Source organism: Spinacia oleracea, chromosome 1 (assembly GCF_020520425.1).
Source record: "Spinacia oleracea cultivar Varoflay chromosome 1, BTI_SOV_V1, whole genome shotgun sequence".
NCBI lineage: Eukaryota > Viridiplantae > Streptophyta > Magnoliopsida > Caryophyllales > Amaranthaceae > Spinacia > Spinacia oleracea.
In genome coordinates this window covers 48910736-48917893 of record NC_079487.1, presented here as the reverse complement: position 1 = coordinate 48917893, position 7158 = coordinate 48910736, and the positions used below count along the sequence as shown (strand labels likewise).

The following is a 7158-nucleotide window of genomic DNA, read 5'->3' as shown; positions in this document are numbered from 1 at the left end:
AAATAAAACTAGTTTTATGCCCGTGCGATGCACGAAACACTCTATTTTTTCGTAGTTTGAACAACAACCACCATATTCTCAACCGAGTATCATTTTAATTTTTGAATGTGACGAAATGTGTCACAAAAAACATCTATAATGTACGGTTATAAGAATAATTGTGAGAAGAAAATTTGAAAAAATAAAGTCACTGAATAAAAGTGTTTGTTTTTTGTATTTAATTTTATTGAACAATAATTTGTACGGAGTAGTATTTATATAGAAGTCTGATTGTATCTAATAGTTACCAGGGCCGGTCCTGACATTTTGGGGGCCCGGGGCTAAGCATAAGTAAAGTGCCCCTAATATTCAGTAAACTTTTAATGTATGAAGATTCTTCTATATTTTTATGCTTTAAAAAATAGATTGTATAACATTTGTGCGGTTGGATCTTAAATATATTATTTTTCCTTTCTAAAAATTACGCAAAAAAAAGCGTTTAAATAAAGAGGAAGTGGTTTAATAAAGAGAAACACAACCATGCATACTAAAACAATACTATATAATTATTTTTTTAGGTTGTTTGTATCCGGAATATAGAATACTGCTACAAAAATTAAATAAAACATAGAAAAAGGTTAAAGGGCTTATAGAAAAATAAGGCGTGTTAATTAATTGAAAAACAGGTTTAAAAAATTCAATGACAAGATTCGAACGCTGTTCCCTACACTATACCACGCTACAAACCTCACCTGCCCAACCAACTGAGACACTCCCACTTTTGTTCATTACTAGTTGTTGGACCACGCGCTAGCGCGCGCGGTCCCCCAAGATATTAAAATTAATTATCAGAACAAAATTAGCAAACAAACAGAGTGATTAGGGGAGAAAACCCCGAGAAAAGGAGCTGAGCGGAAAAAAAAAATCGATTACACAAAAATTCCCCAAAACCACCACCCTTATGTAGATCACAAGAGCTACTACAATGGTTGCATATCTCACACCGCCTCTCGCCCACCTCTTTATATCCTCTTTAAACCTCACTGCATACGAGAAAGTAAAATCATGTGCCCTTGAACAGCCTCAATCTGGAGAATGAAATTGATTATTGCCTAAAATTAGCAGTCAAGTCAACTACTTCCCAAAACTTGCAGGATTGAATGGTGTTAAGTGCATGAAGATGCGTCCTATTCTTTTCACTCCACCACGAGTATCGTGTTTGTTACCATGCTTAATCTTTCAAGATCATTAAGATGTATGAATGCAAAACAGGAAAAGGAATAAAGATACACCATGTAACTGTTATCTTGAGAAGAGTACAATTCTTCAAACCTCCATTTCACACTGTCTATACATCTCTTTGGCCAATGATAAATTGACAATAATACTCTTGAAATGGTTTGAAACCGAACCATCCCTGTATATTTTATTTCCTGACAATTTGTGAGGTAATTTCTCTGAATGACATTCATACTTCTAATCTCAATACTATTCATGACCCTCTAAAATTAACGATAAGGCCAGGAACTACATGCCTTAGCAACAGTTAGATCAATAGGACTGGGACGATGGGGGGTTCTTGTTGCATATACTCCTTTTTTGCCTCCTTTCAGCGTGGCACCCTCACCTATTCGTTCATAGAACATTTGTCAAAAACTATGTTGGGAGCCATAAACAACAAGGTATAAGAAATAAGAATAGTGCAAACCTTGGCCTTGATCTTCGATCTGGAAGGTTCTAACCATAACTTATCCAAATCAGTGTTTAAATGGAATAAGTATATAATCCAAATATGAGAATACTCTTCAAGACCTTCCAACGATGCCGGAGGAACCCTCGTTGGATCAAACATCAGACATGCTCTAGCAAGTGGCACCAACAAAGGTTGTCTGGGCGTACCATTCCTACATAAATTTGAACAAGGACTTAATAACTAATCAAACTAATGATAAGTCGAATACAAGAACATCTTAAGTTTTCCCTACACCTAAGTTAATACTTGATCACCACTTAAAAATGAAAGAATGGTGCAATGCCACTTTAGTCCAAACAAAGTACAGGGTAGACGAATTATACCATCATCAGTTCATCTACTGTCAGGCCAAGGTAGACGACAATATTGATGAGTAGTGAAGTTTACATAGTACAAAGCAAAGTACAAACACTTAAAGACTTACCAAACGCTATGTCGATTTCCACTTACAAGTAACTAACAAACTATTTCATACAGGTTTTCAACACCAACAAATTCAAATAAGCAGTAAGCCCAAGATGGCAGCTATTTTCCAGTAAATGTGGCATCACACATAAGAGAGCTGAGAGCCATGGCCCATTCAGTGGCGGAGCCAGGAATTGTACGTTGGGAGGGCTGAAAAAAAATGAAGCTAAAACGGGGGAGCGAGGAAAAAAATGAAGCTAAAAGATAGATATATAGCATAGGGTAGGATTCAAACCCTTGATCTTGGGTTCCACATTTACTAAAACAACTACCACTACGGCAAGGAGCATTTAGTGATATATTTAATGTCTTCTCAATCAACTGCTCAAAAGAGCTTTGCATTCATAAATTACAATATAGGTTCAAACAACCAAGACACAAATTCACAAAGAGCAAGCAAACAGCAGGATAGATGAAATATTTTAAAAAAAACCACTTCACCTGGGAAATAGCATACTCTTAGCATTCGGTTGATGACCTGGTTTTATTCAGTATGATTGAACAATTCTGATACAGCATAAAAACAGACTTGTTTTCCCTAACAAGTTCCTAAGTTTGGTTGCATTATTTCAACCTAAAAAGACAGCATGCTAATATGTCTAAGACGGTTTCATTTTGATCATAGCCTAATAGGTGGTTCATTAGGGATTCAATAGTACTGTATCAACCAATATCTTCAAACACTCACCAGTTGCTAAGCATATAGCTCCCCTTGCTCTTGCACAATTTTTTACAAAGTCGAGTTAAAAGGCGATAAGCTCTCGTCTTTATGGCTGTTGGTTGAGATCTCCATGAAAGAAGACTCGCCATTGATCTTCGTCCTAGTGCTGGTTAACCTAACATATGGACTACAAAGACATGAGCAGTGTTAGACAAGCCAGAAGAAAACTAAACAAATGAATGCAAAGAGTAAAAGTCACAAACTTACGGAATTGTTTAAAACAATAAAGAATGCAGAACAGATCCAACATACCTGATGTGCAATTCCCAATATACTTTATGGTTGACAACAAACAAGCAGTGACAACCACTACCCCCATGCAGCAACACCACACCCGAAACACTGCCAACAACAGCCAAACAGAGCAGAACAGCTGCGCAACAGTCAATCACTGGAAGCATACCACCTTTGACTGACTGCAACAATCCTTCCAGCTGCAAAACAAACATCCTTATGCAGAAACTCTGCAGCCACCAGAAACCAACAACAATCTGTAAAATACCTATATCACCCATAATGTCGCACCTGAAAACATAGTAGAGCTAGCCTGACAAGAACCATAATAAAAACAGGCCAATCAGACCCAAAAACATTCAGGAACCTAGCTCAGCAGAACAGGCAACCCACCACCGCAACCAAACGACACAACGAGCCAAATCTTAAGTAACATATCCTATCCTGAACCACATAAGTTTCCTCTAAGATGACACAAATCTAGTAATCTACTTGCGCAATTTTTATTTTCAACCATTAGGGAACTTATATTCTCATGCAATAACACATTTGAAATCAGGGCAAAAACTATCAATAGGCACCAGACACTATGACCCAAGTATAGATGTATTTGTATCTAGGGCGTAAGACACCAGAGCCCCTGATTAATACATAAATAGGCAGAAACTGTCAAACAAAATAAACATTGATCCATGTATATATGTATTTGTAAACTAAACATATCTAGATATAAGTGAACCAAAAGCTCGCTAATAAACTTATCCCCCCCTCCCCCCACCCACCAGGTTAATTGACAAACGGTGAATTAATTGAAGATAAAGAAACTTAAAAGCTTTTTCCAGCAAGACCATAGACGTATATGAATATAAACCTCATCAAATTCCTTTGCAAGTTATCAAACATGTGTTTCATTCTATCTGAATGTTCAACTAACACTGACTTTCTTCTTTCATCTAATGAAGTGACCAGCGTAGGTCTCAAATAGTTTTCGAAGGGTATAAGAGTGGTCCCACGATCATCCACATGACAGCATCTGATGCAAAATAAAACTATGTCTCAAATCAAGATTACGGAGGATAACCGCAAAGACAAATAATTTTTTACTAACAAAACAAAGGTCATGCACCACAGATAGCAAGGGTTAAAAAGAGATAGACATTAGGGCTTAGAGATTAGACCTTTAGCCGGTAAGCAATACTCTTACTCTTTACCCCTCAGTCTGACATCCCCCCCCCCCCCCCCCCCCCCCCCCGTCTTTACTTTCTTTTTCCTTCCTTCTCTCCCCCTTATTTCTCTCTTTGCTTTCTCTTACTCCTTCACTCACGTTTCTATGGTTTCACATTTTAGAGGAAGAATATGCTTACTTGCTTGTGTTATTGATCTTTTTAAAAGAATAACGACTTTAAAAGTGCTATTTGTGTCTCTGCATTTCCCTCTCCCTCCCCCCCCCCCCTCTCTCTCTCTCTATCTCTCTCTATCTCACTCTATCTCACCCACATCCTTTCCTTTTCACTTTTTGCGTTTTATAATTACTGCAGTCATATTTAGTATAGAAGGTTGAACATTAGTAAATGGGGGGTAATGAATAAGAGTAAATGAATCCAAAGACTTGGAGATAATAGAGAGAGTGAGATACGGGGCTGATGATATGAAATTGAAGCAATTACATTGGTTTTAAGTGATAAAGGAATAGAGGCACATAGCATAATGACATGCACAAAAGCGCTGAACCATGGTTTTGTTATTTACCCATAATATTGTTGCATTGTTTCAACTTTAAATGGAGATATAATGACAACCAAAGTTGATTTTATTCCCATTAAAAAATAGATATTTATAGTTGATACATGGAGTATAACAAACATATGTAGGACATACAAAAAAGGCAGAAAGCTATCAAATTTATAATATACAGAAAATATCTAGAACGCTAACCTTGTTAGGCACATGGAGAATTTTGACGCGTCTAGCCTCTTGAACTTAATCTAAGAAGTTGAGTAAAAAGGTACGCCATCAGAGGACGACAATGATAACCTAAGAAAATTAAACAGTAACTACACAGTCATTATTGCACTGTGAAACGGTAAACCATACAGGAATCTGTGCACCAGAAAAATCCACGCAGAACAAAAACTAAGATGCAATGATGCTAACAAAAGTACGAGAATAATCAAATGACTTACAGAGTTACAGGTACTGTTGTCCCAGTAATGTGTGTCAGCAAAAGTGAACTTTAGCCACATTCAACAAGTGCCTGCATTGTCAAAATATAAATCAGATTAACAAGCTTAAATCAAAACTCCAGAAAAGCAATTGTACACTTCAAAGTATCCTCTTTGAAAACCTATAGTCTCAAACATCCGTTCAAAGCATGTGAAGTTGTCCCAAGAGTTGCGTTGTTTGTTCTTAAAAACAGTATATCTAAAAATTGTTAGAAACACTACTATGCTTTTTTAAGCTCCAAATAAGTATTGTAGACCATTTCCCCTAAATTTTCACCCTTGTCTCTCTTACTAATCCTAGCTCTCCTATCCCCTCCCCTCCACCAGAACCATCACATATTTTCTTCTTTTCACATCTTCATCTCTCCTGTCATCAAATCCTTAACATCCCTTCTATAACCTCCCATTTTGTTCCTAATCCTTATCTTCCACCCTCTCACAAGTCAAATTGTCAATTATCCAGTTCATAGAATCATAGATTCCCTTAAACTTCACAAAATCCTATCAAATTTCGCTCTTTTCCACCACAATGGTGTGCTATTCAACATTAACGTTGAGTCAGCCATAACCTGGTCGTAATTTGTTACTCACAGATCAAACATAAGCACACATTAATTTCTTAAAGCTAATTCGACCCTAATTTTCTTAATATTCAGATTTTACTTCTTTGTCAGAAAGTTAAACACAACAATACTTTTTCGAAGGAAAACATTGGAAAATCTAAAAGAAACCCAAATCTGAACCAGACCTAAATATATCCAAAGTGAAGTCTATAATCAGGGGAACATAATGTGGTTAATTCTAGTAATCGTAAGCTGAAAATTCAAAGAAATTTGGAAAATATTCAAATATTCACAAATACCCATATAAAAATAATAATCAAAATCAACAAAATTAGACAATTTCAAACAAACAAATAGAGGTGTTTCATTAAAATAAACAATCAAAAAATGCAGACAATGCATAGAAAACCCAGATCACAAAAATAATCCCCAAAATCGGTAAAAATAAGAGAGATAAAGTAATTACCTGGCACCAACAATATTTGAACAATCTACCGGTTTTTGGGAGCAATAATGGCCACCCTGTTCGGCCATCGACAACTCTCCATTAAATCCTCCGCAGTACCCATTTTAGCAAATAATTGATGGTGTTAGTGCGCAGTATTGGGAAAAGTATCAACAAAAAACGAAAATCCAATAAAATCAAAAAAGAAGAACGGTAAACATATTAACAATTGAAAAACAAATTAAACATTTAATAAATCAACAAATCTGCGAAAAATTAAATCAAATACAATCAGATGATTATAAAAGATGAACAAGAACAAATTACCCAAAAAAATCGATCAGATGACCAGATATTTCGCATGTCCAAGTGATGAGAGATACATAGAGAGATTTCGCGATTGAGAAACTGAAGTTCTGATGGAGAGTGATGAGAAGAAAAAATATGGTGGTCCTAGTGGAGAAAGGGGCGGACGGCGGAGGATGGAGGAGAGAGGAGAAGGGGCAGATCCGCATATGAGGGCTAGGTTGAAAGAGAAAGTGAAAATTGGAGGAGATGGAAAGAATAAGGAAGCACATGGGGCAATGAATTAGGAAATAAAGAAGGGAACTTTTTTTTTTTTTTTGGAAATATGCAAGAACCAAGGTTTGAACCTTGGTTGATTGAGCAAGCAATTTGGGAATTTTTTCTTATGAATAGTGAAAATCACCTATATGTGACTCAAAACACTATGCTTAAGCATAGTGTTTAAAGTTCATACATTTTTAAGGTTTGGG

General features: G+C 36.3%; 1 long non-coding RNA gene across 1 annotated transcript; it reads right to left on the bottom strand.

Annotated features, from left to right (window-relative positions):
- Positions 1 to 1241: 1241 nt before the first annotated feature.
- On the bottom strand, positions 1242 to 1829 carry LOC110778167 (uncharacterized). The gene is made up of 2 exons (XR_008927757.1): positions 1688 to 1829; positions 1242 to 1606 (listed from the first exon to the last, which is right to left on the bottom strand). It is a non-coding gene; the product is annotated as an uncharacterized lncRNA (long non-coding RNA).
- Between the last annotated feature and the right edge of the window lie 5329 nt (positions 1830 to 7158).